The 25,432-nt window shown below is 37.5% G+C and overlaps 1 pseudogene; it reads left to right on the forward strand.

The window, feature by feature from the left end:
- The first annotated feature begins 24,963 nt into the window (after window positions 1-24,963).
- Window positions 24,964-25,169, forward strand: LOC148371639 (U2 spliceosomal RNA; annotated as a pseudogene).
- The last annotated feature ends 263 nt before the right edge of the window (window positions 25,170-25,432 follow it).

The raw sequence follows: 25,432 nt of genomic DNA on the forward strand, positions 1-25,432 counted from the left end.
CAAGATGGACAGCAAGAAGGACAGGAAATTGGGATTAAAAAAAAGAGGGCATGTGAAGGAGTTGAGATAGCACAAGATCAAACTGACCCAGCAACATTCCCACATACATTCTCAAGTTTAATACCAGCTCTGATTCTAATATATATTTATGAAGCTTCCCCTCTGCACACTGATGCTCTAGTTACCGTAGCAGCGGGTGTCCGGCACCGCTCAAAGTAGTATACAGCCGTGATATCAGACAAACACTCAAAGTCACACAAAGACCAAGTGTAACATATTACACTGAAAGCAAACACACACTCGGATCTGGAACACGCATTTCCGAGAGGCTGACAAGCTCCACTTCCTGGCACTGGCAAGGTCAAAAAGAGGCTCATTGCAATCTACAGGTGATTGAAGATGCACATTCCAAGTGTGTGACTTGCTTGCATGTCTGTTGTCATGTTGTCATGTGCATCCGGAGAATATTTCTGGTGTGTACTGGAATGGAAATAAGCCCTACAAGTATGACTAAAGGGCTCTCACCCGCTCTCACGAGATGGATAGGGTCTTAACAAGGCTGAGTGCAGAAGGTTGTGCAGGCCTGCCCATCAGATGTGCATGTGTGTGTGAGTTTGTCTTCTGGCAATAACAGTTTCTAGATTATTTTTAAATGAAATAAGAAAAGCAATTCCTTTTGTTTTTGGCATGAGGGGCATGGCCAGGTGTGAGGATTTATTTAACCTTCATTAAACATGAACTGTATGGTCGGGTTCACAGATCCCTTTACCACTTAGGGTTGTAGGGCACCACTACCTTGGGTGTGTCTTGAGAAAGTACTGCCTGGTTTAGGGGTTACCCCCCCCCCCCCCCCCCCCCCTCATGAAACAGATATAGGACTGTTTCCAAATAAGGCTTTTGTGTTCTCAACAAGAGTAAGTTGTGTGTTTCATGTGCCGACTTAGTCTTTAAAATCCTTTATTAAAGGCACAATGTGTATTATCAAGTGCCTCAGGTGGTAGAAAAAAATAATTCATTAAAAAAAACAATATTACGTAATAGTTAAAAGTCTATAAACTATCATAACGTGCATTTTTGTGAAAATACTCACAGGTAGAGAAATTTGCATTTATTCGACATAATGTCAGCTTCATTCCGATAGATGGAGCTGATTTACTTGTCAGACATCTTGCTCCTACACATCCCACAAACACTGATTCTCCATAGTTTGTATTATTCCTTGTGCTTTAGAGCACTTATTTTTGGTTGCACTAAACAATAAAGACAACACTTAGAATCTATAAAGTGTACCTTTAGCTAAGCAGTACGTGTCTTTTTTTTTTTGGCTCTGTATTCAACCATTTGTCAATTCTAAAAAGCCAAACTAAAAACATTTTACCTCCCACGTTCCAAAAACATGCATTTCAGGTGAATTGGCCGGTCCAAATTGTCCCTAGGTGTGAATGAGCGAGTGAGTTGTCTGTCCCCGTGTGCCCTGCGATTGGCTGGCAACCAGTTCAGGGTGTCCCCTGCCCACTGCCCAGAGATGGCTGGGATGGGCTCCAGCCCCCCCGCGACCCTAATGAGGATGAGCGGTACGGCTAATGAGATGAGATGAGATTAAAATATGTATTTATTTTCTGATAATGCGGATAATGATCTAATGATGTTGTAAGCTTAGTAAAAATAAAAAAAAATACTGAATTCACACTTTATTCATCAGTTGTCTGTCCTTGCATTTTGTCCTCCAAAGTGACTTTACATTAAATAATATACACAACATCAGGTGGTGACTGGTGTTGGCAACATCATGCATTGGGTACACCCAAAACAACCATCGGTGAAATGAAGTATTACCTTCTATAAATCCGGAAATAAGCATTATCTTGTTCACCAAATGTTTCTTTTGCCCGCTGTGCTCAAAACTGCATTTGTTTTACATGCCAAAAAGTAACTTCTTCCATGCAAAAAACAGCGTTTTCCATGTTTGTGCGTTTAGCTGATAAATGAATTTCAAACATTTTCTTATTTCTCGAGGGAAGTCTTTATTTTGCGATTCCTAGGATGACATGCAGTCAAGTCAATAACTGATAGGAGTGTCTCGACAAACTTGTCAAATGAATGTACAAGCAGCAGCAAAGCAACACAACTGCGTGACTCAAGTGAAGCATAACAATGTGGATGGATGGATGAAATCGTGCTGGTGGAGTGGAAAATACTTCCGATAAAAATATGGCTGGAGAGGAGAAGCAATATGCAGGAGGTTTTCACTCTTCATTTAACAGGCTAACGTACACCATTTTCAATGAGCATCATTCATCAATGTACTCTAAAATTGGACCCGCAAAAACCGATTTAGGTATGCATGCCGCAAGAAATACATGTTGGCATGTCTGCCTATTGAAATCGAGTTTTATATTTCCCTCGTGTTTTATCCACATTTTGAGGAAAAAATAAATACAAAGGTATTGCTGTGTGCGCGATGAGTCAAGGCCCACTGGAAGCAGAGAATTCCATGATGGTTTAAAACTGTCATTTTTGCACAGTAAAATACCAACACAAGATCACCACAATCCTCAAAAGTAAGAAATGTACTTCTAAAAACATGAATGTATTTAGTAAAAAAGAGAAGGAAAAGTGCAAAACAGTGACTACAACGATCGAGTTGAAGAAGGAAAAGATGACTGAATGCAAAAATGGGGTATGAGTTTTTGCTACTGAAGCTCTTCTAATATGTTTAGAATTTATCAGTATATTAATCTGTATTGTTTATGTAATTGAATAAGTTAAGTCATTAAGTTAAATAAATTAAGTCATTAAGTTACAGATTGTATTGATGTTTTGTGTATGATTTTTTTTTGTAGTGTGCGGCTATTTTAAAGCAGTTTTGGCTTTATCCGATGTCGGCACATATTTGAATATTTAAGGTACTTTGATTTGTTTCGGTCGTTCTGGTAATTTGGTTCAGAAAAAGCATACAATATTCTCTACTATCTCTACTTAAAACTGCACATTTCTTTTGTTCAATAAATTTTAGATGAGGAATTGTTTTCTTTTTTTTGGGTCGCAGCTTGTTTTTACCGTGAATTGTTGGTTCCTCAAGTCAGATCAATTGAGAACCACATTTTAAGACTCCCGATTTTCCCAGATTTAAACAGCAAAAAATCTTGACTCAGAACTAGTATTTTAGTCCAGTTTATTCAGAAGGGACAATAAGTCTTTGACATACAGACCCCAAAACTTTCACTGTATAGAAGTATAGATGATTAGGTCCTGATAATCTTGTTTTCTTTCTTCATTGTTGTTATTTCTGCAAAGGCATCGTGCCCATCACCATTTCTAACCAATGTGGCCGAGGGCAATCTGTTTTAATGATGAGCCGATCCTCGGAGCGCCTTCTCTCGCTTTGCCAGCTCAAGCACCGATGCCTTTCTCACATGTCAGGGTCGAGGCCTCCGTGTAAACTGAGGCTCATTACAGCCGCTGAGGCCGAGAGCAGAAACGGAACACAACTTCTCCCTCCAGCACTGAATTACTTTGCAACCTTCCTGATGCATCTCTCCTTGTCTCAGCTGCTTCACCATTTGTCTTTGATCTATCTTTCCGGGCTCATCCGTTGCCTCAGTCTCCCTCAATTTCAATATCTTGTTCTCCCCCATCTGTTTCCTTATTTATTTTTTTGTACCTCCCTCCCTGCATTCCGTCTTGAGGCTTCTCTCGAGACTAAATCATCGGGTTTGGAGTTTTATTGAGTTTGCTTGTGGTACTGGAAAGGGCTATATACCAATAAGGTCAGGATAAAGTGCAAGTCGAACAACAAATCTTCAAATCCTGCACTAGAACAATCCTTATATGTTATTACTGTTTTTACACTACTAGGTGATGTGTGGAAGGCAGTGTTGGCCATGTTACTGAAAAAAAATATTTTGTTACGGTTACTTCATTCAAAAATTAATTCAGCTATTTCCCAGATTACTAACACCAAAAAGTAGCATGTTACTCTGAAAATAACCATTTTGTTACAAATTACCTTATATACTCGCTGGCCTCATTTACTCTTTAATGGTCCTGTAAAATGTATCTAAAATCCCAAACTAAGATGCACCCAAAGTAAATTGAACGCTGTTCTTGAAACATTTGAGAATATGGACAGTTTTGGTCTCTTTTGAAAGGTGAGACTCTGAAGTGTTGTCCCATGATATTCACTGCAAATGCTATTAACATTGAGTAATCTGAGTTAAAATAAAAACATACAGAGAAGATTTTATTCTTGCCTGATTTTTTTCCGCAATCAACTGTCCGAAGATGAGTCTAGCATGGGCACCTTAGCTGACAAACGGGTGAGACAACAGCTTGAAGCCTGACCTGCTACCTTGTCGAATTGCACAATCTAAAAAACTATGTTTTTTTTTTTCACATTTTGCCAAGGGTAGGTTTAGGCATGTCCAAAAGTGGCCATTTAAAGACAACCCATTTTCAACAATAAAAAACATTTTTAAGGTTTCAATTATCTTTCTGGAAGACAATCAATGATTGGGCACATGTGCACTTAAAAATGGGGATATCTTCATATCGATGTTTTTTCAGAGTTTTATTGGCCCTTCAATGTGTCAATCATGCTTTGAGTTTGCCGCTATTGGCTAAAATTGTTCGTAGGTAAAGAATGCAGGTAATTTTTAGCAATACAGGCCCGGAAAGGCTAATGCAGGTTGTGGACCTTAAAACAAAGCCTGCAGTTGGCCGAAAACAATGTAAATAACAAGTTCAGATGTCTGCGGCCCATAGAAAATGATTTTACGAGTCTGTTTATTTACAAACGGGAATTATGGGGCTAAACAGACGGCTGGCAATAAGTAACATTCATCAATGCAGAGATGCTTTTTAGTGTATTTCTTTCTGTCTGCATTATCGTGTGTTTTGAAATAAATATTTTATACGGTTTGATCCACTAGACCCTCACTGATGTAAGGAGGCCATGTTTGAGTACTATCATCGGATGTGATGGCTGCAACATGACGTATTTTGTGAGCTACCTCGGCTTTATAGTTTTAGGGCATCTTATTTCAGACCGATTGTGATGACTCTTTGACGAGTACATTTTTGAATGGTCGGTATATCTTGACTTCCAAGAGTTTAATTCAGATTCAGATTCAGATTCAGATATACTTTATTGTCATTCTAGTACACGTGTATACAGAACGAAATGTCGCTACATCTGACCCGCAGTTTCCTTGAATGTACAGATGTAAATAAAATGTTGTATTGAGTTGGAGTATTGAAGTACTAATAATATACTAAATAATTATGGCTATGTATAGTATTATACAATAGCGCAAAGAGTGCAAGAGTAGCAGCTAACCAGATGTGCAAAATGGGCAGTCAGGTAAACAAGTCACTGTACAGTAACAATAACACTGTAGTACGATAGTGCAGAGGAGAACAGATGTGCAAAGGAGTGGCTAGGTATAAAGAACTCCTAGTAGTGCAAAAAAACAAAACAGACAAACAGATTAGCAGCAGTGAGGACTTACTATGTGTGTGATTGACCATTTAACAGTCTAATGGCCAGGGGGACAAAACTATTGCAGAACCTGGTGGTCCTGCACCGCACACTTCAGTACCTCTTCCCAGAGGCTAGCAGAGTGAACAGTCCATGATGGGGGTGAGAAGGGTCCCTAATGATGTTCTTGGCTCGGGATAGGCAGCGCTTCTGGCCAATGTCCTGAATGGAGGTGAGAGAAGTCCCAATGATTTTCTCTGCTGTCCTCATCACCCTCCTCTCACTACCCCAGTCCGAGGCACTGCAGCCTCCACACCACACAGAGATACAGCTGGTCAGGATGCTCTCTATGGTGCCCCTGTAGAATGTGATGAGGGTAAGTGGGGGCAGGTGGGCTCTCCTCATCCTCCGCAGGAAGTACAGGCGCTGCTGTGCCCTCTTCACCAGTGATGCAGTGTTCACGGTCCAGGTGAGTTTGTTTGTGATGTGCACCCCTAGGAACTTGGTGCTGCTGACAACTTCCACAGCCTTGTTGTTGATGAGAAGTGGGGCATGGTTGGGCTGTTTTTTCCTGAAGTCGATGATGATCTCTTTAGTTTTGTCAACATTCAGGACCAGGCTGTTGTCTCTGCACCAGCCCACCAACTGCTCCATCTCCTCTCTGTAGGCCAGGTCGTTGTCGTCCCTGATGAGGCCCACCACTGTTGTGTCGTCCGCAAACTTCACAATGTGGTTTGTGGCTGAAAAGTTTGAACTTTCCAATGATATGTGGCATGACATATTTCAATGACTGGTGATATCGCACAGAAACGTAATTGTAATTGTTTATCAACAGTCTTACGGCCTGTCGGAATGTTAAAGGGTTAAACTCCTTACAAATAGCTATGTCATAACATAAATAGAAGAGCATGTGTACAACACCATGTAGAAGCAGTGAATCCTTCATATTTCCTAGCTTGTGCAATCTTGAGAGCTTGCAAACAAACACTTTACCAAGACACTCCATATCTAATTTGTGTCTGGGCTTTCAAGCATTGGAAGATCTCTTTCTTCATTTCTTTGTACTCTTCAAGACATTTTAGTTTTTTCCACCTGGCATAGTGTAGTGCAAAGATAATTTATTAATAAATAAATAAATTAATTAATTAATTATAATTAATAAATAAATTAAAAGAAATTTCAGCCCATATTTATTGTAAATTCTGCGCTCATGTTTGCCTCACAATGTCCTGTTGGTATGTTTTCCACTTTTAAGCCACACCCTCTTTCCCATGCGCTGCCTTCCATTCGCTACTGATGACACACAACCAAATATGTGCGGATAGGCTGATCATTGTAAATTTGGCTTAAGTTTTAGTATATACACTATAGCGAATATCTCCATGAGGAGAACTTCAGTGCTCTCCTACTGTGTGCTTGAGACGGCACCACTATTACTGTATTCAGTTGTATTTAATAGGTAAATAGAAACAACCTTTAGGGATTGTTTTACTGGGTTAGGAATGTATGTGATAATATAATTGGAGCAAAAGTATTCAACAATCAGAGGATACTACATTTAATTATGTGTATTTGTATATCAGTGATGTTAGGTAATGACGCATCAAGCAGTCATGACCGTAGAGTTAAAAAAAATATCAATAATGTGCAAAGATGGGTAGAGTAGCCAGAATTGTTACTCAAGTAAAAATACTGTTACTTCAGAATACTATCACTGAAGTAAAAGTAAAATGTAGTCATCTAAATAATTACTTGAGTAAAAGTACAAAAAAGTTGAAAAATCTCAAGTACTGGTTAACGGTATTGACATCTTTTTTAATTACAACCATTCATTTAGATCAGCAAAAAACTAAATATGAACTTGATCAGCGAGCAAACGAATGTAATATGCACAGGGGCCACTGCACAGTTGTTGCAGTAAAAGTGCCCAAAACCATATCCCTTAGGGCTTAGACCAAAGGTGTCAAACGCATGGCCCGCGGGCATCATACGCCCCAGTGTACAATTATATCTGTTTTGTGAAATCATTTTATATACATATACCATAATGGCCCGGCTCTATGAAAGGCTGATAACTCTCAAACTACAGATCGCACAATGCAGCTCTTCGGCTGCTGCCACAAGAATCCCTGAAAATGTTCCCGCATCAAACGAGTAAGCTGTTGCCTGATAAGCGCAGCCACTATTAAAACAGTCTATGACAAACAACATGTTGGCCAGTTGAAAAACAAGACCTGCGTTAATAGTGAGTTTTTAGTGTCAGGAAGTGGATGATTGATGCCCAGAGACGTACATCTATCTATCGAGGGAAGGCTAAATGAAGAAAAGCAGGGTGATGTTTCTGTTGCATTGGATTACGCGGATGCTAAACCCTCACAATGGACAAGCATTGATTCGGAAAACCGAGCCTTTCAAAGCCAAGAAGAGGCTGAATATTTGTTAATTAACATTGCCGGTAAACCCGTGTGTGTTGTTTATGGAGCTAATGTGGCCGTAATTAAGAAATATAATGTAAAACAGCAGTACAAGACAAAACCTCAGGGTAAGCTAAAAAACCTGAATGCAGAGCAGAAGATACAGAAAGTCGAAGAGTTGTATATATATATATATATATATATATATATATATATATATATATATATATATATATATATATAACCATATCCCCCTATTGGGAGGTGGCTAGAGTCATTTCTGACTCTTTTTGGGAGATTGATTCAGAGGAGAGTTGGCACCAGATTGATGACGCTTTTAGCACTCGTTTTCTGTGGCACGACAGAATACAGCAACACTGTCCCTTTAACGTTCATATTAAGGCAGGGGCCTCAAAACTTTTATCCTGGGGGCCGAATTTGCCCCCCATGCCTTGAGTTTGAGACTCCTGGTATAGATAATCATGATAATCAGCTCTGAGTGCTGATATATATTGAATTTGTATTGTTTTGACAGGAGATATTTTATTGGAGAGCAACAATTTTTAAGTTATTTAATATTTAAATTTGTTTTTTTCTGGAATAATATTCCTGTCTATTTTTTTAATTTATATTTATGTTTAAACAAAAGTCAAGTTCTAGTGTATTCAAATGACTTTGACAACCCTGCCTTAAACGGTTCAAAAACATTATTCAATTTACTTTAGGTACGTCTTAGATTGGGATTCTAGGCAAATCTTACTGGAAAGTCATGTTTTTTGAAATTACATTTAAAAAAGGAGGATTATTCATCTTCCAAAAATCTCAATTTGTCAGTGCGATGTAGAGACATTTTGTTCTTTAAGAGGATTTGTGTCTATCGAACACAAGCGGCATATTATGTAAGAACGGCATACGAAGGATGAATTTATTCATCAGTAACTAAGCCTTTCCTTTTCTCTCTGCCTTTTTATTCTATTTGACATAGTAGAAAATATCACAAATTGTATAGACTTTTTAGCATCCAAATTACTTCTCTGAGTTGTGGTATTTGTCTATAATTTATGGAAAAAATACTTTATAACCTTTCTAAAAAAACTTTGTAAAAAGTCAAGTAAAAATAAATGAGTGATTCTATAAATGAATGAACAGATGAATCGATGAATAAATACATAAATAAAAGGATGAATGAATGAAAAAATGCAAAATAAATAAATAACCAAATAGATAAATATTTTAACTTTCATGCTTGTGGACACATATAAGCACATTATACTCTTGGTGCAAAAAAAAAAAAAAAAAAAAAATATATATATATATATATATATATATATATATATATATATATATATATATATATATATATATATATATATATATATATATATATATAGATAGATAGATAGATAGATAGATACTTTATTCATCCCCTAAGGGAAATATATATATATATATATAAACAAAATGAGACTGACAAGATACATTAAAGGTTTAAAACACATACAAATACCCAAATTATATGTCAGTTGATATAATTATCAATATACAAAATATAGGAAATCATGGGTTAAATCTTTCTGTGACTATGTAAGCTTCCGCTAAAAATGCAAGTTTCAATTTTGTACCAGAAATCTAGGTCCAAAGAAGAATTACTGTTGATTTATCAAACATTTATTATTTGGGGAGAGGTTCCAAGAATCAGAATTGCCCTTAGACAATGCTAATCATCAATGCACATTATTATTTACAATATTGGATTAATTACATAAATAGTTTCTCTCAGAAACCCAAGACAAAATGAGCATGTGTTAATGTTGTTGGTATGTTGGAAAATTGCATTGACAGCTGTTCCAAAGGAATCCTTCGCGTTTGTGATATACATGTGGCTCAGCCTTCATAAAAGTTATGGTCAATTTGAAAGCTTCACAACTGAATTGGCGCTGGGATCGTAAGGAACAGCCTTGGAGAAGAATAAAATGGAAAGTAGTGAGATGATACATAAAGGAGGAAATGGAGAGGGTACTAAGTAATTTGAACGTATGGACAAAGGGGCAGTAAATTCAACAATAATAAAACGATACAGGCCACAGATGTTCTCAAGTCAAAATGTCAAACAAATCCTATATGCACTAATCCAGGTATTAGTTGAAACTACATTTTTTAACATTTTACTGTTTAAAATGTCAAAAACATTTTGATTTGAATAGTTCACACCCAGAGATTAGTTTTGTATTATTACCTAATGGTGTAGTAATCACTTAGCCTGTGTTGTGCCGTATTGTACAAGAGCTTTTTACTATGTATACAAAAGTGTTAGCCACGGATGCTAGTGCAGCTAGCATCTGACCCAATGTTCTACTATTGTTCAGCCTCCAGATTACATTCGCTGAGTCTGTCAGGATCTGGCACTCTGGAGACCGCCAACCTATGCAAAATCAGTGTCCACACCTTCATGTCGTTATTCCTCCTCCTCGGGCCATTGCCAATGTTAGGTCCCATCAGGTTTGTTTCTTGTTTAATCCTTATTGGTTGGTTTGTTATGTTGTACCTGGGTTTGTTATCAAAAATATTTAATTGATCTCATTGACCTCCTATCCTACTTACCTGCATATGGGTCCATTCGCAGATCATGACAGAATCTCCTGATTCTGAGTTTGCTAGTCTTTCTTTTGCTAGCCTCTACCACTAGACACTCTTAATGGGCACTGCAGCTAGTTCTTCATATTTTAACATGTCGGTGTCATGATTTTATATTGATCTATCTATCTATCTACCTTGGTCATATCCCTCAAGAGCGGTGACCGACAGCATGAGAAACACATACAATAACAAAGAAAATAAAAAAGGGAAAAAATAGCAAGAAACACACACAAAATATTTTGGACCATGGCCAACCAAATTCCAAAACACCCAAACAAGTTAGGCACCCCGGCACCTAAGTTGGTCATGCTTTCGTCCCTCCAGATGAAACGGGACACAAGAAAACGGCCATGTCACTCGGGTCAGGGTGACACAACACACTCTTCTGTTCAACAGCAGGGCCCGACAGCTTTCACTTGTTTACCCCTGCCGTATCATACAGGTGCCCTGCCCATCCCTTAGAACAGGTCCAAACATCCCACTATCCTTGTACAACACCTCTCCACTCATTCCTATCACCAACAAAACACTGTGGCGCGGGGCCCTCCTGTGGTTAGGGGCCCTCCTGTGGTTGGGGGCCCTCTCCCCCTGAGAGGTGAGAGAATTCTCTCACCGTGGTCCACTGCGTGTCGTAAGATGCGACTAAATTGAAGGGAGCGAGGGGACTGGGGATCCTCTCCTCTCTATCTCTTCTCCCTAAGAGTCAGCAAGGCAAAGAAAGGGGGGCGGGAGACCAAAAAGTCCCACAAACCCTAGTTTTAAAGAGAAAAAAAAATCCTGTTTCATGTTTTTATAATTATACAAGACTGATTTGTTTAACACTAATAAATACATAGTGTTCAAATTCAGGGATGGATACAATTATAAATAAGGATTATTTTCTTAAGGTGGGTGTGCACGATTTAAAAACTTAACGCTGCAATTATTACTTTAAGCAAGGTGATGGCAGCAGAGTAACACATGGTATTTCTTAGACTCGATGAGATAGACTAGGGATGGCGAACAAGTTTGACACAAAGAGCCAATTTTTTTAAAGGTGAAAGTCAAAGAGCGACACCACGCACTGACCTGCCAGACGGACACACAAAACACACACAATTAAAAATATATTATTTAACATAACACACTCCTCTCCTTGCAATACAACAAGTATTGTTCTTGTGTTGATTTCAAGAAAAATGTCCACCCTCAATATACATACAAAAAAAGCTAAACATGAAACAAGGCAAAAAGCCACAGTATATAGAAAATATGATGAGGCAAAGAGCCGCATTCTTACTAGCCAAGAGCCGCATGCGGCTCTAGAGCCGCGTGTTTGCCACCCCAGAGATAGACTCTTCTTTTCATCTCTTTAGGGGTTTGTTCCGCCCCAAACAGGCCTGATGAATGGAGATAGGTGCACTGGTAAATAAAGCGAAAGGGCTCTTTGAACTCAGTTCGGCATTGTTAACACATATCTAACAGAGAAAATATTTAACTTTTAACTTTTTAAGGACACCTCAAACTACGTACCCCACGTTTGAACAGTCACTAAATGTTTTCCACCCTGCCATTTCCGAAGAAATAGTTTACCAACAAAGCTTATATTTATGTTCGTAAACACATACTGTACAAAGTTAATATCATCATTATAATATTAATAAAATAGAATATTATCATTCTTCTTATCACTCTGTGACCTAATTTCCTCCCCCTGTTAGGGGTCCACTCAAACGTAACAGGGTGGATATATCTATATCAATTGTTGCTCTTTGGTTGATCCACTTTTAGCTAAATTTCAACAGTATAACATAACGTTTATTACTAAATCAAATGTTGTTTTTTTTAATTGTACCCAAAAATATTTTATATAATTTGCCAGCATAGGGTAAGACTCTAAGAGTCTCTCATACACGTGAAACACATTTAAAATAAAATAAAAAGTAAGGAGGGTAAAAGTTGAAGCTTACCTCTTTTTTCACCTTTGACAGTTGTCAAACATTAAAGGATGCCACTTCCCGTGAATGGCTTCTATGAAAATTTAGTCTTTTTAGGGCAATTGAGCACATTTGAACTGGGTGGAAAATTACTAATGCGACATGTAGAACTTTGAGACTGGGAGGTCGCTGGTTCGCGCCTCGGCCGAGTCATACCTAAGACTTATAAATTGGTAAAATGGCGGCGCCCTCTGTTGGCTGCGGCTGCATCGGCTCGCTACAACGGGTCAGGTGTATCGACATTTCGTTCTTACAAAGACTGACAATACAAAGGAAATTATTATTATTATTATTATTAAATGGAACAAAATAGCAAGTACAAAAATAAATTCATAATATGTATTTGCATAGTGAAATAAAGTTCAGTGTACTCTATCAAATTATTAAAGAAAAAAAAAAGATATTAAAGATGTTATAATTTTGGGGCCCAAACCTCTTGAAGAAGTTGATTACAATGCACTGGGGGCAGAACAACATTGAGCATGAGTGTCACCAAAAAGTTATCTAAGATGCAAATATATATTTGGGTTAAATGATTGCAACTACTTAAAGTAAGTAATCAAAGTATTTATATATACATTTTGCAGAGTTATTAGAAAAATGCAAACATGAAATATTGCTAAAAACATACATCATTTATTTGTATCTATTCGTATCCTAATTGAGCAATTCCAAAACATGGATTTACTCCGCAAGCCTGGCCATTGCAGAATATCAGATAAGCAAGTATATTTACTCTCATTGGGAAAAAAATATGTTTGCATAGTTGTAATAGTGTTGTTTTGACCTGCCACCCATCTTTCACACAGCAAGCTACAAAATCATTTTTGGTTTTCTGAAATGGGGCCCCTTCGCGTGAACAAATCCATAAATTTATGAGCATCGGAACACAAGAGATTGTCTGAAAGCAGAATTTGATGGCTACCGTTGGGGAGAAAAAGGTGAGAGGGACCAGAAAAAAAGGTCGGTAAGATAACATAGGTAGCTAGAAGAATAAGAGGAGACACACAAATGGTGGGCAACAGCTCGGTTGCTCGGAGGGACCCAGCATGAGTCTGCTCTCCACTTTAATGCCGAAAGACACAAAACTCTTTGTTGGCACCACATGTGCTTGAATAGAGAATCTCATCTCATAAAGTGGTTTGCTGCAAACATCATTTATTTGACGTATTTACTTATTTACTTAATCTGTTAAAAAAAGGCATATTTTTTAATGAATGAATGAATGAAAAAATGAATGAGTGAATATAAATGACCATCTATTGTCATCATCTATGTATAACAAAATTGGAGGACTTTCAGTGCAAATAAAATAAAGGATAAAAATGTCAATATATATATGGATTAATTATGTGGAATAAATAATGCATATTTATTTTTAGAAATGAAATGATTACCTCTGTTCAAAATTCCAAAATGATTGCTTTTATTTCCAGGAAAAATCAGAATGGCTTTTCTTCCCTTTTTTCTATTTTTTTCCCCACTTGTCATATTTCTGAAATAAACTCATCTCTATTTACTGTAAGTGATGACACGATTTTAGATCCATTCACACAAAGGCCTTGTCTGCCTCCCTTAGGCAGGCTAGTAAATTACACCCTTTTAGTTCAGTCGGTTGCAACATTGAAAAGGAGTGGCTGCATATACATCCATCAATCCATCCATTATTTTCCATTATTAGTAGGGTCGTGGGGGTGCCTAAGCCCATCCCAGCTATCCTCCGGCAGTGGGCAGGGGACACCCTGCACTGGTTGCCAGCCAGTCGCAGGGCACACAGAGACAGACAACTGACTCGCTCAATAACACGGAGGGACAATTTGGACCGACCAATTAACCTGAAATGCATGTTTTTGGAATGTGGGAGTAAACCAGAGTGCCCTGAGGAAACCCATGCAATCATGGGGAGAACATGCAAACTCCACACAGTAAGGTTCGATCTCATAACCTCAGAACTGTGCCGCACAAGCGTGAACCACTGCTCCGCCGTGCTGCCCGCTCCATATGCAATATACTATTATTGTTTTTTATTATTTCAATCATCACATACTTATTTTAATCATGTTAAACATGTGTTAATGAATGCACATTATGGTTATCCATATGATTATATATATACATATATATATATATATATATATATATATATATATATATATATATATATATATATATATATATATATATATATATATATATCGTATTTTCGCACTATGAGGCGCACATAAAATCTGATTTTTTTTTAAAGCTGACTATGCGCCTTATAATCCGGTGCGCCTTATAAATGGATCAATATTGAATTGCAAGGTCTCGCAACTAAGAGAAGCAGCCACCGACTCCATTTTTCGCGTAGAAGAAGAAGTGCGCTGTGCATACTGGGAAATATTAAACAACGATTCTCTTTTATTTGTGCGTTTCCAAAAGACCCTGAAATGGCTCCTATTAGGTGACACGCTTACAACGCAGAGTTTAAACTGAAGGCGATCAGTCACGCAGTAGAACACGTAAATAGAGCAGCAACAAGTGGAGGAAGCCAGAGGATAAGCTGCGCCAAGTAAGGAAGACTAAACAAAGTTTCCGTGGCAATAAAAGTGAGATGGCCACAGTTAGAGGACACACTTGAACAGTGGGTTGTTGAACAAAGAGCAGCAACAAACAAAGTGTCAGTACAATAACTATTCGAATGAAGGCAAAAGCGCTGGCACGGGAACTTAACATTAAAGAATTCAGAGGTGGTCCTACTTGGTGTGTGTTTAAGTTTTACATTTTACATTTATTATGTTATTGCTTTATTGTTATTGTTCTGCACTTGTTGTTTTTGCACATTACGAGTGTCACTATATTGCGATTGCACTAATGTTTAATTTACCATAGCAGTATCAGACGGTTTTTTGCGTGTTGACTAGATGGGGGGAAAGTAAAATGTTATGCCTTGCTGTTGTTCAAAGATGTTAAAGATGTGTCACGAAAATGCTTTACCTCAGAGAAAATAATAAAACAGCTGTTTATTCATTTTGAGAGTGAATGAAGATTGTGGAAAGTTTGTTTGTTATCTATTAATAAAGTTTGACTGACCTATCTGACTGTTTTGTTGACATTCCCTTTAGCGGGGCACCATCTAATGGTTGCATAACATAACTACGACCTCTACTGTAGCCAAGTCAAGTTAAGTCACATTTATTTATATAGCCCTTAATCAAAAAAATGTCTCGGAAGGACTGCACAGGATTACAACTACAAAATTGCACAATTACCTGATCTTAAACCAGCATGCACTTATAGCGCCTTATAATGCGGTGCACCTTATGTATGGAAAAAGTTTAAACATATATCATTCATTGAAGGTGCGCCTTATAGTGCGGAAAATACGGTGTGTGTGTATATATATATATATATATATATATATATATATATATATATATATATATATATATATATATATATATATACATATATATATATATATATATATATATATATATCATTAAGTTAGATACATGCCGCCAGGGGGCTTCTGTTCCACTCGGTTCAACAGTCAATTTTAGATAATGCTATTAGAAGAGTGAACAAGGCACTGTGAACATATAGCGCCTATGTACAGTGCTATGCATGCAAAGAAATCCTATCTTAGGGGCCGGTCACACAGCCGTTTGCGGCTGAATCACGGCCAGAAATTTCTGCCTGTGAGGCGGACGCTATTGGACGCTTTGAGATCGCCATACAGACGAGATACAGCAGTGCTTAACACGCGGTCGGAAATTCGCGCGCGGGTGGCAGCGCGAAAAAGTTTTGCGCTGCTCAATTCTTTAGAGCGCGGGTACACAGCTTTTCACGGGCGTATCGAGGCCGAACCACGGCCAGAAAGCAGACGCTGGTGGGCGCTGTTGGACGCTTTGAGACCGCCATATAGACGAGATACAGCAGTGCTTTACTCGCGGTCAGAAATTCACACAAATATAATATTGTGAATGTGCTTAATTGCTGTTGAGATTGTCATGATTGTTTTCTGTTATTAGTGTCAATAAATTTGTTCAAACCAAAAACCCCGTCACCGAAGTGACCTCGTCTTAATCCATTTTTATTTCTTGACATTTCTTTTCAGCTCGGGAGCTTTTATACCCGTGGTCCACACGATAAAATGACGCGGAAATGACGCGATGAGGAAGCGGAACAGTCGCCGGCGTCTGTTTTGCGGGCATACCACCGATGAACAGCGGTTTGGCCAATTTTGCACATTTTTCATCGCGGGCAACCACGGGCAAAAAAAAACGCAAAATTTTAGCCGTGATTCAGCCGCAAACGGCTGTGTGACCGGCCCCTTAGATAGATAACTGGATAGATAGATGGGAGAAAGATAGATACTTCATTCATCCCCATAGGGAAATTCACATTTCCAGCATATACTGTATTATAAATATATATATATATATATATATATATTTATAATACAGTATATATATATATATATATATATATATATATATATATATATATATATACACATATATACATATCTACTGTATATATATACATACATACATACATATAAATATACATATATTCATATATACATATATATATATATTTATACAGTAATCCCTCGGTTATCGTGGTTAATGGGGACCAAAACCACCCGCAAAAAGTGAAAATCCGCGAACTAGCGACGCCCCTTCAAAAATGCTTAAATAAAAAAAAAAAGTTTATACTCCTCACCTGGTTGCTGACAGCCATGCTTCACACCATCTGAGCCAAATAAATTAATCTTTGTCTCGTCATACCAGAGGATATATTTTCAGTAAGCCATGGTCTTTGTTAACAGACTTATTTTGATTGTGTCAAAGTAATGTTTTTCAGTGATGTTCTATTAAATATCATCATGAAATCTCTGCAGGAGTGTAGGGGCGTACTCACTTTTGTGACATACTGTAGCTAGACAAATAAATGAATGGATAGATGTATGTACGGATGTACGGATGGACTTTTTCAATGAAAAAAAAGACATATTAGTCCGCTTAGTATAAGAGCAATCGGCCCAGAAATCGCAGAAATGAGTTAAAATAATACTAATTGACAACCGTTTTTCCTTTTTCCTCTCATTAAAAAGGAAAAAAGTACAACTGACAAAGCTAATGAATAATCTATCTCTTCAATTACTCCAGTGTAAACTAATTCAAACAAATAGTCCTTTGGCAACGTTTTATTTCCTCGTATTTGATTAAAAAAACAGCCATTTTGCTTATTTACTAAGAATGATTCTAAATGAGATATATCACTTTGTTTTGTAATGAAATGAGAAAGTGTATGCATTAAAGAGTCACTGTGTATTAATCGACCACTAAATGTTTTATAGTTTTCTTATATTTTTAGTGTAACTGAAAAATAATGCTACACAGCACACAGAAAAAATGCACACTATAGAAAATCAAAGTGTTCAGACTGTGCCATTTTTCTTCCCTTTTTTTCTCCCCGCCATGGGAGACGTTTTTGGGGGTACCCATAGTAGAAAGATGGCGGACAATCATGTTAGCTCTTTCTAGGTGAGCCTCATTTAATTTAATGAATGCCTACAAGTATTTTAAAAGTGTACAATTATAGAAGACTGCTAATGCAATTTTGCTAATTATTCAAACAGATATTCTTATTTTAATGAATGACATTTTTACCACTAGGCGGCGCTAAATAATGCACAATGTCCCTTTAAGTGAAAAATTGGTTAACATGGGGCAAAATTTCAGACATTATGGTAGGTTCGGAAGTCTAGTTCATTTTTTTCTTTGAATTTATGATATGGTTTTGTTTGGTAAAGCATTTGATGTTTGCTATTCGCTTATTGGACAATATAAAAATTTAGAATTTTTTTGTTTCTGTGAGAAACGAAAAAAAAGGGTGGCAATTATAATTTGTTATGTTTTTAATCTGAGACACCTGCAAAGACGTTTGCTGGGGATGCAAGGGTTGTTTGTTATTTTGTCTCACTTTTGTTTGTTCTTTTGACTATTATGCACTGTTTACTGAATTACGGTGTGGCATGCTGAGTGCACGGCAGCAGACAGGAAAACACTTCAGAGGGTCATCAACACAGCCCAGAGAATCGTTGGTTGCTCTCTACCCAGTCTGGAGGACATTGCCTGCTATCGCTACCTAAGCAGAGCAGAAAACATCATCAAGGACTTTTCTCACCCCGGCCAACTCCTCTTTGACCTCCTGCCTTCCGGCAGATGCTACAGGTCAGACAAAACAAAAACAAACAGACTCAGAGACAGTTTCTTCCCCAGAGCCATTATCACCCTTAACACACGCCACACAAAACACTGAAACTCTTGCAAACACACTACCTCATACAGATGTGAAATTTTATTCATGCCTAAGCTCACTTTGCACAATGTTGCCTATTTTTACTCTACCGCATATTGCACTAATACAATCCCAAAACTGTATGTAACATACTACATTCCCATACTTCTTGTGTAAATATTGTGTAAATTATAACCTTTATCTTCTTTGTACCTTTATCTTCTTTGTTTTCTTTTATCCTCACTGTTAAATGTGAAACTGGACTGCTACGTCCAATTTCGTTGTCACAATATGTTCAACCCATTTTGTAAATTTTTATAAAGATATATTCTATTCTATTCTTACATCAGGGTTGTCGGACTCATTTTCTCCAAGGGCCTCATCCACGTAATGTCTTTCCTCAAAAGGCCTAATGTAACTTTGACTAAATGTAATTGAATGGCATGTAAGATAAATATAACTACTCCTTGATATAAGATGACTCTTACTTTACAGACGCTTCCCTACTTACGTTCTGGATGATCGTTCGTAAGATGAATTTGTTCGTAAGTTGCTTCAGTGCTATATTTTGTATGTTTAAGGTTTGTAAAAGTATGTTTAAGGCTTGTATACGTAACCTCTCCTGTTGTGTACTAAAAAATAAACATTTTAAAAATAAATATGCGCTATAAAGATAAATAACGTTGAATTGCTTTTGGGAGATGTCCTTCAAGAAGTCCTGCTCTGTGGTAAATAGTCTCAACAGCACCAAGCTTTTTTATTCCACTTTCATTTCAAAAGAAACCGCTCGGCTCTCCTTTACACTTTACACCAGCCATATTGAATGGATGCATGAGATATTAAACAATAAAAATGTCAAAGTTCTTAGCGCGCTGGAGATAGTAAGAAATAGAGTATAGAATGTTTACACAAGAAATAGAAAGAGGAAGCGGATTTCTTCGGGGTAGATGCTGGGTGACCTATCACAGCGCCACCACATGCCGGCGGAAAGAAGCACTAAAGTCCTTTACTCGGAAAAATGTGCACACTATTTTACAGCAATGTCTGGATATTTTTTGAAATCCCGAAAAAAATAATCACATCTACTGTTTTACGTAAGCCGAATGGTCGTAAGTAGTTTATTGCGTATTATTCAAGCATTGATTTTCAGAAACTCAGACATTTTTAAGCTATTGCGGGCACCATCGAATGATGTGATGGGCTACGTTTGGCCCGCGAGCCATGAGTTTGACACGGGTGGTTTTCATCTTCGTCACTATTGGCCAATCACATTGCTGTCCTTAAATTTCCACTCCCCTTGATTTTTGTTAACTACATGACTTATTAAAAAGAAAGCACTGAGTGAGGACCTGTAAGAACAGGTTAAAATATTTCATGAGGGTTTTTGTAATTTCCTTTTTTCCTTGAATGTTCAAAATCAATTGATATCTTCCTTGATTTGAGTGTCAACTAAACTATCAACTTATCTGACTACTGAAAAAAGCAAATATCCTGCTTTCATTACTTACCAAGTCCAAAAAGGTCCCTGACCCCTGCCTTACACAGTTTAAAATGCTCTACAACCCCTCATTATGTTTTCCCCACCTCTTGAAATAAAACTTTCTACGGCTACCCCATCCTCTGTCCTTCATTGTGACTTTCTCTCCTTTCCCTCATCCTCTTTTCGCACCATGGTGCCACACTATCACTCACCACGCATCCATCCAGCCATTTTTCCCTTCAATTCGCCAGCCAAATCGCTCTCTAACAGATGCCGGCCTCATTCAGTCTGCCTCCCAAGTGTACGGCTTGCTAGCCTGCACGAGTGTCAGTCGTGTCGACATAATTATGCAAGTGTGTGTGAGAGGAAGCAGCACAGAAATGGGCCTGGCCAGGGCTAATTGCTGCCTCCTACCTGGTAGTGACAGGCTTAATCAAGGATGATGAGCTCACTGTTGGTCTTGCCCTTTCTCTCTCACTTTTGCTCTCTCCTCTTTTGGCAGAAAAATGGATGGACAGAATACAGTACCCCATTATGTGGTGTTTTTGTGAGGGGAGAAAGGGGAGATGATGACGGCAGAGGAGACATGGCTTATCATTCCAGCCGCTCTCAGAAGGGAACAGCATGGGAGCAAGAATGTGTGCTTGATGGGCTGGTGTGGACACGGGTTACTTCAAAATAGGTCTCGACATCCATCACATCTGTAAGGAGGTCAAAATTGACTGGATACATACAAATGGATGAATATGTTTTGTTTCCGAGCTGTTTAAAATAAAGGTATGTAATAGAAAATAGCTGTAATGATTTACTTAGAGATATTGTGTAATATTTGACCACTAGATGTCGCTGTATTGATTAGAGCAGGGGTATTCAATGTAGTTCCCATGAAAACCAGGTACCCCCTTAAAAAAACCTGAGAATTCCACGGACAAGTTCTGAAAAAAATGTTTTTCTAAAAAATTACAGGCTTCCCAGGACTTTGATTTCTAACTAACATGCTTTTTAAGTGGTTGACTGAACTTCTAATAATTACAACCCCGTAACAGCAGATCAAAATAATAGCCCTTGGCGCTAATCAGTAAAAAAAGTAACTCCCAGCTTCAAAAAGTTTGGTAACCCTGAGTGTGGTAAAATGAGTTTTGATTGCATTTGACTCTGCAGTGGCATGACACTCCGGGAAAAACAATGAAAAAATAGTGCATCATAAAGAATAATTAAAAAGTATTGCGGTGAAATTATGCCCAATGCCCGATGATTGCTGGGATGGGCTCCAGCACCCCCGCGACCCTACTGAGGATAAGCGGTGCAGCTAATGAGATGAGATGATATTTAGCAGCAACAGCATTATCAAATAGGTCAAAAGAAAAATGATGAATACCGATCTTTCTATACCCATTTTTTAATAAAACTGGCAATTTTCTTTTCACAGTCTTGCACACCTGCTCATCGTGGGGATGGCCCTGGGAGAAAATCTCCCTTTGATTCTGTTTACCCTTGTTTTAACAGGATGTAGGTAGTAACTAGTTACATTTACTTGAGTAACTTTTGGGAAATTGTATTCTTCTGGGAGTATTTTCAAATCACTATATTTTTTGTTTAACTTGAGTAGATTTGTGAAAAAAAAAATACTGTACACTTACTCCGCTATATTAGGCTACATTGAACCCGTTACTTAAGTAAGTCCACACAATCCTCCTTCACCATTTTTCTTCTCTCCCGTTTCCCCCGAGTGAGAGGTTGGGCTGTGCAAACCAAGCCCCACTCCTTATAAAGTAGCCGCACAAGTAGCAAACTGGCGTGGTAAAAGGTAAAAAGAGAAAAATGACTGCAAAAACTGAAACTTAAACGGTATTAATGACATTCTATTTACTATACCTTTTTTAAAAGGGTGGCATTTTATTTTGATGTATGCACGCTGCATTTTATTGCATCATTTTTGTTGCCTAGATGCTTTGCTGTTTTTTTCAACCCTCAAAACAAAAATGACAACAATTTGATTTCTTGATTGCATTTCCTTAATTCTTTCAAAAAATTAAACATTCCGTAATTCATCACTATAATAACTAAATTAAACTTGAGGCGGTATCACACAACAGAGTAGTCACGACATTCTTCACAGGATATGCTGCATCCATCTTGATCACTTTGATAGTAAGCTAATATAGATATAAACAGCATGTGTCACATTCATTATACTGTTTATATAAGGCTTTTCATTTTGTGCAGCTCCTGACAAATTTGTTTTTTGTTTTTTGGTCTTGTATGGCTCTTCAACATTTTGGGTTGCCAAACCTGGTGCTGGCTTGTTGTTCTGCCAGCATAGTCTGTTAAAGAAAATACTACGGTTGTGAATGCGCTCCTTTTGCTTTATTTATTTATTTGCTTTATACTATTATTTGTATTTTGTTTATTAAAGTACTTAATTTTAATTGGATTATTTAATCTATTTTTAATTAAATGTAGTTTATTGTTGATTGAATGGAATTTGATGATCTGATTGAATGGTTGTTTAAAATAACCAATAAATAAGACGTTACTACAGTTACTCAGTACTTGAGTAGTTTTTTTCACCGAGTACTGTTTCACTTTAACTCAAGTCATTAGTTGGCTGACTACTTTTCACTTAGACTTGAGTCAATTAATTCTGAAGAGGCATCAGTTTTACTTAAGTAAAATGTTTGGCTACCCTACCCACCTCTGGTTTCAAGGGACCCGAGGTGTTGGCCAGAGTGAGGAGTATTATGATGATGATTTCATTATTTATCAAATTATTGAAAATATTTTTCTCAGAGCCAGATGCAATCACATCAAGAGCCGTATATGGCTCGTGAGCACTGGTGTAAGGTGTTGTGGCAAAATTAATAGTCAAATAAATCAGCTTCAACAAGTTCATGTGTAGGTACACAAGGAGGAATCAAGAAATAAATGAAGATGGCTGCTGGAGTGAAATCGATTAAATTGTGACAAAAGAGCGACTGATGAAGAAAGACATTGGGGGGTGAGTGATGAGGCGGCTGAAGCTGAGAAAAAAAATAAAGTGGGGATTGAATGTGAGAGCACAGATGGAGTAAGAAAAGGGTTTTTTTCATCTAAAAGGCAATGGTAGGGGGACAAAAAAATGAGGTGCCGAGACTGGCAGGGATGAGGTGATTGGTGGTGAGGTTTTGATAGCATATGCCAAATCGATTGTAGCTGACTAATCCAGTTAGTCATGGCACAGGCATAGGTTTATGGGGGTGTCGGCTCGTAATGTGGGTGACGGGATGCCCGTGGTTGTGTTTCGTCTCTAACTGGATGTGTTTGTCTACAGCGTGACGCCACCGACATCTGATGCCATGTTTATATCAGAACATTGTTCCATGGGTTTTACAATTCAAAAGATTAAAAGCGAGTATGCTACTAAATGTTTTCTTTTTTATATCTTTGTGTTGTAGAGTATCATAGCATACCAAAACAAAGCATAACATAACATTGCATAACAAAATGTCATAGATTATAAAGCAGGGCAATACAGTAAACTACAGTATAGTATTCAAATTTTTCAGAAGCTCTAAAAGCAGTTTGATCAAAAATATAAAAAGTGACTGTACTTAGGTAACGAATGGACAACCCAACTTTTGAGTTGTTTAAACAATTCACCCCAACTTGTTTGTGAAATACTTTTACCATAAGTTGTTTGTTATTTTCTTTTCCAACCCTGGTTGATTTAATATTAAATTATATATATATATATATATATATATATATATATATATATATATATATACACATTTATTTATTTTTTCAGTTTCCACCCAATTGTATCAAATTATATGAATACAATATAAAATAACTACAAAATAGATCACTTCATATCTGGGACAATTTAGTTATAGGTTTTTGTTGAAAAAAATAGCCAAAAAGTATGCATGGTTATAAATTCAAGCCTAGAGAAATGTGTAGAGATAAAAAAAAAGATTCAGTTCATTTATGACCTAATTAAATTGGGTTTTTCAATGTGAAGTAATGCTGTGTTTTTTGTGGGTTTGAGTTTCAAGGGGATTGCTTATTTACTTGTAAATTAGATACTCTGTTACATATAAAAATCACATAACAAACCCCATTAACAGGCTCTGGCATTTATTTTATAAGTAATAGTACTGTTCTTTACTGTACAAGCATTGTGTTTACAAATAGCTTCTTCATTGTCAAATCATACATAAAAAAAAATAATTAAAAAATGTTGCTGCTGTAATGCACCACCTTAAATCTGCTTTCTTACTTCAGATATTGTATTAATGCCATTACTGTATGTGGGCGTTGTTGGGAAAACACAAATGTGGCCTAAAATACTAGCATGCGGAGAAGTCCAATTTTACTTCGAAAGTAAGCATCGTTCTCTGCATTTTGGTGCTTTTGTCAGTCCAGAGGATTGTGTTTACATGAAGGCATTTAGTGTTTACGTAATGTAGGTATGTCAAGCTGTTTGTATAGAACTTAGACCGCAATGTCATTGACACAACACAGACACAGGCATAAAAGGGGTGGAGCAACTGTTAAGCCAATCAAAATGCAGAACCCAATGAACGATTGAAAATCTGCGACGTTCCGAAGTTAAGAAAAGTAAACCGCGAGCCAGCAAGGCATTACTATAGCCATAAATTTGGGCCACATACATAACACTTAAACAATCCAGAATTGAATGTTTTGTCATTTGTTCATTTTGGCTAAGATCAAGTCTTGGCCTTTGGCCTTGTTGTTTTTGGACTGTGGCTTTGATGCTATGTCAGTCCTTAGCTTGGCCTTTGCCATGATCTTTGATTTTTGCAATCCGGAGATGGAATAAGAGCTTGCTCTGTCCACTCCACGCATCGGCCCGGTATTGCAGTACCTCCGAGAACGGTGCATTCGCAATGATCGCAACAAGGCTTTAGGGCTAGGACCTTAGCTTAGCCTTTTGGCTGAGAGTAAGTGTCCCGGCTCCTAGGCTTTGTAGCATATAATGAACTGACCGATAACGGATAATGGATAATGAATAACGAAGATAGATCAATAACCCTTAAAAACCCCCCCTCAATTTCAATTGTGCCAACTCTTGTAAGCTAAAATAAACACTCATTATCACCCAATATTAATGGGTTATTTGGTTAACCCAGAAAGTCAGACAAATATTAGA

This window comes from Urocampus carinirostris, chromosome 2, assembly GCF_059441175.1.
Source record: "Urocampus carinirostris isolate Australia breed hairy pipefish chromosome 2, RoL_Ucar_1.0, whole genome shotgun sequence".
NCBI classification, from domain to species: domain Eukaryota; kingdom Metazoa; phylum Chordata; class Actinopteri; order Syngnathiformes; family Syngnathidae; genus Urocampus; species Urocampus carinirostris.